General features: G+C 40.4%; 1 protein-coding gene across 10 annotated transcripts in view; it reads right to left on the reverse strand.

The window, feature by feature from the left end:
- Nucleotides 1–13,601, reverse strand: part of THRB (thyroid hormone receptor beta) — a 384,719-nt gene that overhangs the window by 270,861 nt on the left and 100,257 nt on the right. The window contains exon 3 of one of the 10 annotated variants that reach the window (XM_082392785.1): nucleotides 9,193–9,298. The exons of the other annotated variants lie outside the window; for them this stretch is intronic. The gene's annotated coding sequence lies outside the window, so the exon portion shown is untranslated. The remainder of the gene's footprint in view (nucleotides 1–9,192; nucleotides 9,299–13,601) is intronic. 10 annotated transcript variants of the gene reach the window in all.

Raw genomic sequence — 13,601 nt, forward strand, 5'->3', positions numbered from 1 at the left:
TCTCGAGAACACCACCCACCCTACCCCACCCCAATTAACTGCCTCCTGGATAAACTCTGTCTCAGAACCTGCTTCCCAGAACCTAACCTGTGACAGCCAAAGACAATGAAGATGGGAGAGAATTTCATGACAGCACATACCATAACTCAGAGAAGAAGAAGTACTGGCCAGTGAGCCAAGTTTGGTCTCTAGAAAGTTTGGTGTTGACTTTTCAGGGGCTAAAAATTGTGAACTTATCAACATTAAAAAAATTCTTTTGAAAAAGGCCGCAAGCTTGGCAGTAATGGGCCAGCATTGGCATGTGGCACTGAGAGCTGGAGCCGAGGGATGGTGTTCCACTGGATGGTGCCTGTGTAGCCCACCCCCACGTCCTTCCAGTGCCCTTCGTTCATTTCTTTTAGCTGCCCAGCCCTGAGGACACTGGAGTTTTGCTGGCTGGGTCTGTAGTCATCTCAGTAGCTCTCCTCCAGCAGATGTGCTAGGTGGGTGAATAGGTCAGTTGTTCCAAGCATGCTTGGTGAGCGAACAAAATTAAACAGAAGACCCTCTTCACCACTTGTGCTAACCGTGAGCAGAGCCCACTCTTCTAGTATATTCTGAGGGAGACCCTGTGTGACTTTCGGATGCAGGAAGATGTTTTCCGGACACACAGAAAGAGGTTGGGTTCTCCTTTTCAGAAGGCATGGCCATTAGTGTGGTTCCAAGGTTCAGAGATGAATCCAGGTAATTGGAGTGGTTTAAAAGGCAGAGGCAGTAGGTAGCCCATATCATAGGACTCATTTGCTTGGCCGAAGTCACCAAGAGCAAAACCCTGGAGGACTCAGCGGTGCCGAACAGGTCCTGGCTGTGCTGCCCAAGTGCAGGTAAAGGGCTTAAGTAATTGGTGTCCTTGGGCAGCCAGTCAAAATACAGAGTTGAAACTGTACAAGGGCAAGCACTCCCATGGAGGAAAAATTATCAACTGTTGTTAGAATAGTACGTGACTGTTGACATTTCATCTTTTATTGTTATAGCAATGCTTTAAGAAAGAAGTGTAGTTAAGGTTGTCAGAATTTCATTTTACCCCCCTCTTTGAAGCTGTTAAAAATTCACTCTTGCTGAAACTTGCCTTTCAGGTTCTCAGCCAGATTTGTGCTTTGTTTCTACCCCGTGGTTCTCTAATGGAATGCAAGATGTAACACAGGGGCCAGGGTTTTTCTAAGGAACTTTCTACACACTGTTTCCTACCTCAATTCCCTTTTCCTGGCTCCCTCCACTCTCTGCCAAAAGGTGGGTTTTAACAACCAAAACAACCCCAAAGATACATTCAACGGAGAGAGGATTAAAGGCTTTTGGCGGTGTTTCTAAAAATCGCTGCCGCAGTAAGCAATACTCAAGTAGGACTCTATTCAGCGGCGCTCACTAAAGGGAATCACCGTCTTAGAGTGTCCGTAAGAGACGCAGTTGGGTCTACTGGTACTTTTGTAGCTCTCACTGAATAAAAGGTAACCAATGACAGTTCAAAAATGTCTTCGCAGGTGTGCCACAGAGGTGACAATCTGGTTGGAAGGAGGAACTAGAGATACCATCCCCAGGCTGCATCTGTCTACCAAACCCACTGATTTTGTTTATTTATTTATTTAATGTAATACATGGGTTTTTTTTAAGTCTTTATTGAATTTGTTACAATATTGCTTCTGTTTTATGTTTTGGTTTTTTGGCCTCGTGGCATGTGGGATCTTAGCTCCCTGACCAGGGATCGAACCTGCACCCCTTGCATTGGAAGGCAAAGTCTTCACCACTGGACCACCGGGGGAGTCCCCCTGATTTTGTTTAGACTGTGTACTCTTGGCACTCAATTCTCCCCATGGCCCGTCTGCCAAGCCATCTCCCGCTGATGACAAAATGCTAGGGGGCAGGGACAGAACTGATGATTTCTCGGTCAGTTACTATGTGCCAGGCAGAATGCTAGGAATTTTATTAATCATAAGACACCAGGAAGATACCAAGAGGCATGAGATGCCCCCTCTACTCTCTGGCTGAAACCTACTTTAGGTATATATACCTATGCATAAAGGGCTTTAAAATACCCCCACGCTTGCTTTGCTTATCTTAAACTGAAGCTGCTGTCCAGCAAGACCTATTACGCCGGTCAGCAGATGAAATATCACCATATATAACAGAGTATTTACTTTGGTAGATATGCCGCCAGCTGTCTGATGGATGTGCTGGGTCTTGAGTGTGCTATCTTCCCCCATTACAGTAGTCCCAGAACCTGGGGAAGTGTTATAATTAGCCTTTTATTATTATAAGCATTTCTGCAATAACGTCCATCTGCAAACTTCTTAACAATCAACTCTATTCTGTATGTCTCATAAGAAATCAGATAGTTCAGCACTTGTTAGCTCTGTTTTATGGCCCCGAATCCTCGGGCCTAGAGTTCAAAGAAATCAAGGGTTATGCAGCCAGCTAGGGCTTAAGACCAACACAGCTGCTCTGTTTTCATCCAGCCTCTCAGACGGGCTGCCCAGCTGCTTCCCAATCCTCTCCCTGAATAAAAAAAAAAAAAAAAAATATATATATATATATATATATATTTTTTTTTTTCAATGTGTATATACATATGTAATGTGTATATATATGTATATATATATATGTAATGTGTGTATATATATGTATATATATATGTAATGTGTATATATATGTGTATATATATGTAATGTGTGTATATATATGTATATATATATGTAATGTGTATATATATATATATATTATTTTTAAACTCTTGGAATTAAGACCATCCTAGTAAGAATATTGGCCCCGATTCTCCAGTTTTAGCATGAAGAACTAACAGCCTGGGCTCTTGCCAAGCATTGCTGGAATAATTCTGGCAGATCTGAGGTAGCCCTGCAGGCCATTTCCCTCAGCTGGTGGAGAAGCAGAGCTGAATCTGCTCAGGGGCCGTTTCACCCAGCCTGCGGAACGGCCCCGTGGCAGCAAGGAGGGGCGGGGCGTCCCAGCCAGAGTCCAGGTGCGTTGCCCAGCCAGGCAGAGGCAGCAGTGGGGCAAGGGGAGGGGCAGGTGAGCGGGCAGAGCTGCTTGGCCTTGGGAAGCTTCTTTGGAGAGTGATGCAGCCGCTCTCCATGTTATATGTCTGCTATGACATGCGTCATAGACACGGGAAGGTAAAGCCCAGGTGGCTCTGGCTTTCCCGTAGGGAATATTTAGCCACTGCCTTAGAAAATGGGGGGCAAAATATGGTCGAAGGCATAAAGAATAACTAGAGTTCAGCTTTGGAAAAGGTCTTGTGGAGAGATGCCCCTCTCTCCTTGGGGTCAGGCTGTGTTGCCTACCATTCTTGAATAAGGCTGTCCGCCCATATTTGCGGCAATAAAAGGGTTTATTATCCCAAGTCATCATCTCATAATTCCTTACTATTTTTTTTTTCCTTTTTTTTTTTTTTTTGGCCGCATGGCTTGCGGGATCTTAGTTCCCCAACCAGGGATTGAACCCGTGCTCCCTGCAGTGGAAGCACGGAGTCTTAACCACTGGACCGCCAAGGAAGTCCCCCTTCCTGTGTTTTGAAACTGCAACTTCATGGCTCCATAATAAATGTGCAATGATTGCTCAAAATAGTTCATGTTTTAACTATTTTAAATGCTGCTAATGATATTTCTACCAGTACCAAGAAAGACAATTATCTCAACTTGGAATATATTTATGAACTGGGTATCCCTTTCTGTTCTAATTCCAAACCTAATTGGCTTCTAGTATCCTGTTTACTCCTTCTTAAACAGATGGGGTCAGCTGGTCTATCTCCCATTTTCAGAAACAGATACTTCTTCTCCTTGTCCTCTCATTTCCCCCCCAATACATTTGCATCATCTTCATTATCACTATCATCAGCATTACCAACATTAGTTGAGCACTTTCTATATGCCAGGCTTTATCCTGAGAATTTTACATGTGCTGATGGGAATTACTGTGATCCCTATGTTACAGATGTGGAGACTGGGACACATAGAGACTAAGTCATTCACACATGAGCAGTCACGCTGGAATTGAGACACACGGTTCCAAAGCCAGACTCCTTACCACAAGGCTCTCGGAACCCTCCTGGTACCCTGCTTGAGTATGTTGCCATTTCCAAAGCACTTTTATGTGCATCTTTTCATTTGATTCTTACAACCACGCATAAGGTTTTATTTAAACTGGGAATCCCCATTTTATTTCTTCCAAGTCTTGGAAAAATATGTAGTATTTTATTTTGTTGAATTATTAAGGGTTTGGCTAATTTGTTTTCCAGATGAAAATTCTAAAATTAATCTAAAGTAACATGATGGATTTCTCCACCTAAAAATGTTAAAGTTATATTCGACTGTAAATCATCCTCAAGTAACCCTCTGTGGCTTCTTTTCTCCTGTTATAAAGCAAAGTAGTCCTACATTTTTCAGGGGGATGCACTGAACTCCAGTAGAAACAGGGAGTGTATTTAAATGTCTTAAGTTATAACTGACTGCACTGCAAAATCAAATAGTTTGGGCTTGACACATTTATAGTTATATGAGTAACGTTTGTACTCACACGTCTAGATTTATATATACCAGGCCAAATTCCAGAAAGGATTCTCAGAGGTTTGGAACATGTACTTCTGGAAATTTATATATACCTCTGCTTTCTCTTGATTTGAAAAATAAGTAGTTTATTCTACTTTTTTAAAATAGCTCTACTTATATCCACAGAGTTTTAAGAAAGGACATATATGCTAATGCAGCCTAATGAAGATAAATGCCAAATTCCTTATTGAATTACTGTTTCTTTGGATGCTTACTCATTCCTAGTTCTTAAATTCATTGTTCTCAATTTTTGACACATTGTCATTAGAGAAACGTCTGAGTTTTTTCCAGAGACCAACTGGACTGAATTCTGGTTCAGGAATACAAATAAGAGAGACACCACTACTTGAATGTGTACCTTGTTCTTGGAGTGAAATCCTTCAGGCCTGGTATCTTACAGATGACCTTTAGGACATTACAGGGAGGCCCATGGAAGAAAAGATCAGGACCTCCATATCACGCAGAGGCAATGGAAATGTTTGAGAGGATTAAACACCCAAGGTTACTTGAAGAACCAAGCCAGATCCCATGCCTCCTTAGAGTAATTTCTTCTGTACAGAGCCTTAAACACTTGCCATGATAAATGCTCCTTCTTACTGACAGTCAAACAAATATTCCTGCTGAACAATGAACCCCCCAAAAAAGCATCTTAGGGAAACTCAGGCTTAGTTTCAGCTTCGTGGCCAACAAACATCTGCATAAACAATCTCTGGGGTCACTGGGTGAAGGTTAGTACACAGACAAGGTCATAATACATCCCAGCACTTAACCTAACCAAATGACACAGACCAAGAAAGCTTTTCTGAAAACGGCAGTTGCATTTCATCTTCGCATATTCAGACCAAAGAAAATAAATACCTGCTGTTTTAAACCACTGGGTAGTTCTCTGGGATGCAGATGGATCACCAAAGTCATGGACAGTAGTAGTATTTTTCTTAGGGTGGCAGGAAGACCCCATGAAGTGAGGTCCTATAGCCTGCCAAGGGCTTTAAGACCACTGAAGGAACAGAATGATAAAGGAGAGGGATCTGACGTGTCCAAGCATAAATCCAACTTCCATTTTCACTAAAGGTCCTTGTAATTCTTTGGATTGAAGGCCCAAAATGTGAGTTTTGAAACTGAGGGCCCACCCTCTCTTTGGTACTGAAAGGGAGAAAGGAATAAAATATATTTAACTCCCAACTTGGGCCAGGGATTTTACATTTGTCATCTCAGTTTATCCAAAGATGACCATGAATAACTATTTTTTATATTCCTATAATTTGAAGAGGAGAATGAGGCTGAAAGAATTTAAATAGCTCACTGAAAATTACACAGATTGTGTAATTTGGACCCAGATCTATGTGAATCCTTGCTGCCTTCTTGGGATAAAATGGGATTTCCCTGGGGAATTATGGGAAGCGATGGAAGTTTTAACACAGTCCCCCAAAGCACACATTAATGTGTCCACCTAAAGCTTAGCAGTAAGTACCAAGTAAGACCCTTGTCATGTATGTTCCCTTCCTAAACAAGCACAGAGAGGCTGTTTGTGGAAGGTGAACCTCTGTGCACAAGAATCAATACTTGTGGAGCTGAAGAGACAGAAGGAACTTGACTTGTTCCTAAACTTGGGCTCACAGTCTGGTGGCTTGACTGTCAGCGGTTTCCCTATTTGTTGGTGGAATTGTTCTTATTCCTACCTGTCACCCACCTAGCAGCATGGAACTTTGGGGATGGGTGATACTCCCCTCTACTTTGGACAATATTTCATTCAAGGGCCTTCTGGAGGGATGGTTTATCTACTCTTTTCTTTTTTTTTTGGCCATGCTACGCAGCTTGCAGGATCTTAGCTCCCTGACCAGGGATTGAACCCAGGCTACCGCGGTGAAAGCACTGAGTCCTAACCACTGGACCACCAGGGAATTCCCTATCTACTCTTTTCTTAAGCATTTTCAGGTAAGACATTTTCATAACCCTCCCGGAAATCATTTCTGACTCACTATTATCAGGAAGGGTCCTTCTTTCATTCAAACAGGAAAGAGCATAAGGCAATGAAGCATCCTCAAATAGTACATAGTACCCAGCCAGGCACTTTCTGACCTAGAGGTCACACACTGTAGTTTAAGTGGGTTTGTGTGGATCAGTGCAGAAGAGTTCACTCAACTCCTTCAGAGGCCTTTCATGATTGATATTACTCTTCCCTTAATTCCTAAGTGCCCCCCCAGGAGGGAGCCCTCAGTCCAGAGACTGAGTACAAGTGTTCTCTGGTAGTTCCAGGTGTGCATTTAGGCTTTCACCTGGTGTATGGGCTCACTGGGGTAGAGCAGAAAGAAGCTGGAACTCTCTGGTGATTCATTTCTCGTAAAGATGTCCCATGTGCCGTGAAGTTCATCACACAGCTGATTTTCAGCAAGATGTTCACTGACCATCAGTGAGGAGGCTATTTCAAAAACTCATTGCAGGATAGCCACATCCAAAGAATGAAGTTGGACCCCTTCCTCACACCATATAGAAAAATGAACTCAAAGTGAATTACAGACCTAAATGGAAAAGCTAAAACTGTAAAACTCTTAGAAGAAAGTATAGGAGAAAATTTTATATTACCTGGGGGGTATGCAAAACCTTTTTGGATAGAACACCAAAAGCTCAAGCAACAGAGCAAAAATAAATTGACTTCAACAAAATGAAAAACTTTTGTGCTTCAGTGGTGACCTTCAAGAAAGTGAAAAGATAAGCCAAATATTTGCAGATCATAGTTCTTATAAGGAACTTGTATCTAGACTATATAAAGAACTTTTACAACTCAATAATGAGAAAACAAGTAACTCAATTAGAAAATGGGCAAAGGACCTAAACAGACATTTCTTCAAAGATATACAAATGGACAATAAGCCCATGAAAAGATGCTCAACATCATTAGCCATGAGGGAAACACAAACCAAAATTACAAAGAGATACCATTTCACACCCATTTCCTAATGATGTGTGTTTGAACTGTGTATGCAGAAACTGGCCATTCTTGGCTATCATCAAAAGTGTCAGAGAGGATGTGGAGAAGCTGGAACCCTCATGCACTGCTGATGGGAACGGAAAATGGTGCAGCTGCTTTGGAAAACAGTCTAACAGTTCCTTAAAAGTTAAACATAAAGTTACCGTAAAACCCAGTACTTTCTACTCCTAAATATATACCCAAGAGAAATGAAAACATATGTGCATGTAAAACCGTGTACAGAAAGGTTTGTAGCAGCATTATTCATAATAGCCAAAATATAGAACAACCCAAATATCCACAAAATGGTGAATGGATAAAAAAGATGTGGTATATCCGTGCAATGGAATATTATTCGGCAATAAAAAGGACTGAGATAATGATACATGGTATAATTTTTTTTGACTTTTTTTTTAACATCTTTATTGGAGCATAATTGCTTTACAATGGTGTGTTAGTTTCTGCTTTATAACAAAAGTGAATCAGCTATATGTATACATATATCCCCATATCTCCTCCCTCTTGCGTCTCCCTCCCACCCTCCCTATCCCACACCTCTAGGTGGTCACAAAGCACCGAGCTGATCTCCCTGTGCTATGCGGCTGCTTCCCACTAGCTATCTATTTGACATTTGGTAGTGTACATATGTCCATGCCACTCTCTCACTTTGTCCCAGCTTACCCTTCCCCCTCCCTGTGTCCTCAAGTCCATTCTCTACGTCTGTGTCTTTATTCCTGTCCTGCCCCTAGGTTCTTCAGAACCAATTTTTTTGTTTGTTTTAGATTCCATATATATGTGTTAGCATACGGTATTTGTTTTTCTCTTTCTGACTTACTTCATTCTGTATGACAGACTCTAGGTCCATCCACCTCACTACAAATGACTCAATTTCATTCCTTTTTATGGCTGAGTAATATTCCATTGTATATATGTGCCACATCTTCTTTATCCATTCATCTGTCGTACATGGTATAATTTGTATGAATCTTGTAAGCATTATGCTAAATGAAAGAAGTCAGTCACAAAAGGCCACATATTATATGATTCCGTTTATGTGAAATGTCCAGAATAGGCAAATCTACAGAGACAGAAAGCAGGTTAGTGGTTGCCTAACCTATGGTTGGGGTGGAGGTGAGGAAGAAATGAGGGGTGACTGCTAATGGATTTTTCTGGGGTGGGGAATGATGGAAATGTAAAACTGATCGACGTGATGGTGGTACAACTCTGTGAATATATTAAAAGCCATTGAATTGTACACTTTAAATGGGTGAATAGTATAGTATGTGATTATATCTCAATAAGGCTGTTCATTATATATATTATATTGTTTCATATAATTTAATTATACATTTAATTATATACTTAATATATTTAATTATATATTTTAAAAACTCCTCATTCTAGACCTTGGTTCTCAGCTCCTTAAAGTCACCGGAGGGGGAACTTCTCAAATCCCAACGCCCGGACTACGCGCTCGACCAATTACATCAGAATCTCTGTGGGCAGGACCCAGAGACCTTTAAGATCACTGCACAGAAGAGACCAACACGTATGAGAAGAAGCTGAGTGGGTGACCTCCCCTCCTGTAGGTCACAGAGGAGAAACATTACGCTCCCACTGGGTGGATACCTGAACTTCTGATTTCTTCTCACTTCACAAGTAGCCGTATGTTTCAGCTTCCACGGCTCTTACTTTGGAATCTTTGTAAAGTAGTAACTCAAAAGGTTTATTCATTCTGAAATAAAATGCATGGAACCACACCATTTACCTGATTACTTGAGGAGTTTTACTTTAGTTCTTTTCATCTAAAATCCCACACTTTCAAAACTATTGATTTACTGTGGGAACGATTCAATGCATAGGATACAAGGGACCCAGAAACGGAAGCTGGGACTATTGCTTTGCTGGTTATCAATACCAGATAGAAAAGGTTGTTGAGTGACCACTGCATTCCCTTTAAAGACTGACCAATTCTTTCCTTCCTGTTTTTAAGCATGGTTGTGAATCAAAACACCAGTTTATGTGATTTAAAGAAAAAAAAAGATGACACGCCTTCCAATCTCTAAGTTAAAAGTCAGGGCAGCAATTAGAACATAGAGACGGTCACTTAAATTCAGTTTTATGAAGAGAAAAGACTAAATACTTAAAAACGTTCAGATATTGTTAATATAATTAGAAGTCAACTACTATCAAGTTTTAAGTAAATAGAATAAAACTTTGTGGACTGAGGGCAAAAAGACAGCCTTTTGGAAGTTTGTGAACACGGCATTTGTAAAAGAAAAAAGAAGTGTTTGAGGATTGGTTTGGCACTTTCAGTGCTTCGAACTAACACACTCTGGAGTAGCCCATCAAAGCCATTTATTATTGGGGATATAATATGTCAATTGGCTGTTTAGTTGCTTACAGACCTCCTCCAAGTTTCTGAAAGCAGACACCTAATGTCAAACCACATCCAGCGGGTACCTAGAAGCACTTCCGTCTGTCTCTTTTGCTCTTTCATCTCTGGCACGCGATAATGAATAACCAAGAAAGCATATTTCCTTGCAATCACAGAGTCAATTTTATCAGTGTTAACGTGTACAGTCAAGCCGGCCCCACGTGAACGTGCATTTTAGTGCATACAGCAAGCCCCTTTCACGTAGAATTGACCTCTTCCCATCCAAGGTGGCTGTTCTAGCCTCAAAGGGGAGAGAAGCTCACTTGGTCAGAGCAAAGCTGCTGCTGGTGGAAAAGAAGCCTCCTCTCCAGTCTGTCAAGGGTCCTCTACATTGTACTACAGCTGATTACATGGCTCCAGTGAGAATGATGTTGGGGGGAGAGACTGAAAATACTTAGTGGTAAATATCAGTAATTAACTCTTTTTTTTTTTTTTTTTTTTTAAATGGGATTGAGCTAGGACAAGGAGGAATGGAAGAAGGAAAATGCAGACAATCAAAAACTCAGATCAGGACCCCGTGAACACAAAGGGTTAAATGTATTTCATTAACTATGAAGCCAAAGCCACATAATAACAACGCAGTATAAACTTCAGGGTACAAAAAATCAGAAATTGTATTAAAATCAGTTATCACAATTTTATCATTAAAGTTCTACGAGTCAGAGTTCTAAATTTTAACATGACCATGCAAGAACAATTATTTTTCAGCGTACTAAGCAGCTAGATTGTTCCTGTGAGCGGAGTAATGTGCATTATGAAATTAAACATGTACCCACTTTCAGCCGAGGTCACTGAAGAAACAAGACAGTTTTTGGCTCATTCTGTTACTATATATGTTACTGATGTTGATGAAGTCACCCCAAGTTATTCAGCATTGCGTCCTCTCTATATAATAAATAAATTAATTTATCTCTATATAAGAAAATAAATTCTTATCTTTCAAAAAAAAAACTCAGATCATAACACTATTACATGTAAAATAAATAAACAACAAGGACCTACTGTATAGCACAGGGAACTATACTCAATAACTTATTATAACCTATAATGGAAAAGAATCCTAAAAAGAATATATATATATCTGAATTACTTTGCTGTACACACCTGAAACATTGTAAATCGACTCTACTTCCATAAAAATAGTTTTTAATTTTTAAAAAATTTAGAAAAACAAACACCCCCCAGAAAAACTCAGATCACTGAAAAGAACCAAAAAAATCCACATTTATATTTTTGCCAATATTTTACTCTCCCAGTCTACCCAAACGATACAATGGTGGCAAAGGTGGCAAATTTGAGGTCATGACACCTTTTTTCGGCTGGTAGACACACTGGCCAGAAATGTATTACTGAAAGGCAGGACCAGAGACATGGTTTGTCTGGTCCAGAGCAAAATGAAAATGCAGGGCCCTTGTTCAAAAATTAGTAAGGCTTTCAAGACAGTGCCAGTAAAGCTCTGGACCAGGCATGGAGCCCCGCAGAGTGCGGACCCAGCATCACTGCCCGGGTTGCAGCCCGTGAAGCCAGTCCTGCCAAAAGGTAAGAAAGAAGGGAGGCGGGGCTCTGCCTAACCATCCCTGGATCTGTTGTCCGCACGCCGGTTTAGCTTCTCTTGGCTAAACGCACAGCTTTGCAATGGCCGGTGTCACTTTCTCATTTATGGAAACCAACACCCAAACTCAATGACTTGTCTAAGGTCATGAGCTGACCGAGCCAGAACTAAATCCCAGGTACCCTAACTCCTACAGGGTCACTCTCTTCCCTACGTCATGCTACTGGTCTCCAGTTTAAATGTGCATCATCAGGAAATAGTAACTACAAAAAAAGGGGTGGGGGGGGAAGGACATTACCTCATCAGAACTTCCTTTTCAACTCTTCTGTGCAAAGAATAAAGTCAGTTTTCAAAATCGGTTTCAAATTCCTTTTCTGAATCAATGCTTTCAAGTCCTAGAGTCAAGACATCATAGGACAGCTCAGAACACTGAAGCAATTAGCTTTGCCGAGACCTCACTGGCGCCCTTGCAGTTAGCAATTGGAGACCGAGGTGGTTATTAGTGGGTGGTTATGAGGCAACACGTTAGGAAACTAATCAGTGTTCCTGTACAAATATTTAAAATAATTCTGAGATACTTTGAACTTTAACACAGAGCTAGCCAGATGCATTTGTAATCTGAACCCAAGGTTCTAATAAGTTACTGCCTTTTGGATGTCCTTCAATGTCAGGGACATTTTTAGAAAGATCAGCACTTGAGTGGAAACAAAGATTGACATTTTCAACATAAACATGAGACCTGGACTTTTTTTTTTTTACACAAAACAGAATGCCTGTGTCTTCCTCACTCAGGTGTATGTGTAAATTTAGTATATCAAAATATCTGGTGCAAGGACATGGTCATTGAAAGATACTGCACAAATCAACTATAAACGGAGCTTTAGAGCTTATGAAAAAAAGAGTTCAAGGTAGGGTGCAATCAAAAAAGAAAACACCCTTCAGAGAGGCAAAAAATAGCTGCTAACCCCCTCCGACAAGGCACAAGTTTTAGGGTCAGATAGACCTCCGGTTCAAATTCCCAGCTTCACTTATATTTTATTTTTTTGGAGCCTTGGCTAATTCATCTGCAAAATGGGGTTGATACATTCAGTCAAACAGCTGAATCAGATGCTTTCTGTATGTCTCAGTATCTCTGAGATCTATGATTCATACACCTTTAATTATATCTTATTGAGCTGTCCCTCAGAATTTTCACTGGGGGTTAAAATTAGCTTTGCATGTCTGCTTTCCATAACTTTATGGTCTGTAGGTAGCAAAAAGGAAAAACAAAATATCTCCTGGCTTGGATAAATTTTGGCATAATTATAGGTCTGGTGTTTGGAAAATGAGGGCCAGAGGAAAATGGTACAGAGACGTGAGTAACCCAAAGTGTCTGAGGCTACAGCACTTACATCTCATTAACTACCAATTACCGTATTCATAATTTAACACAAAAAGGAAAAACACAAATGGGGTTTAAAAGAAAATCCCTTTTATCTAGACTTCAGTTTATACTTGGCTTCCAAAGGCAGGATTAATGCAATAGGTTAAGAAAGGGGGTAGTTAGATTGAGCAATAAAAACTTTTTTTTGATAACATGTGAGGCTATAAAAATGGCTTGGCTGAATCTATTAGCCAAAGATAAATAATACCCTGCAGGAGGAAAAGAAATAGCTTTTTCTGGATCATAAGGTCTGGTATGTTTTTCAAGACCTTGCTTTCACTGAAAATGTAACATCCACTTAAAGAGACATTTTTGAAATTCGTGATTTCATAACATCTTTTGCATTGGAAATCTCGTCTCTGTTCCGGCAAGACCATGTTCGAGACTTTTGTCAAAACGTGGGAAGAAAAATGGTTCTTAGTTATTTTTATTTCTTTATTAATCTTACTATTATCACGATGGCTATTTTTCTTCTAGTTATTACCACCACCACTAGTAATGCTGTTACTACTGCATCCACGTCTGCATTTCTTTTTTTTTTAATTTTTAAAAAATGCTTATTGGAGTATAGCTGCTTTACAATATTGTGTTAGTTTCTACTGTACAGCAAAGGGAATCAGCTCTAC

Source organism: Balaenoptera borealis (assembly GCF_965194805.1).
Source record: "Balaenoptera borealis genome assembly, chromosome: 5".
Taxonomy (NCBI): domain Eukaryota; kingdom Metazoa; phylum Chordata; class Mammalia; order Artiodactyla; family Balaenopteridae; genus Balaenoptera; species Balaenoptera borealis.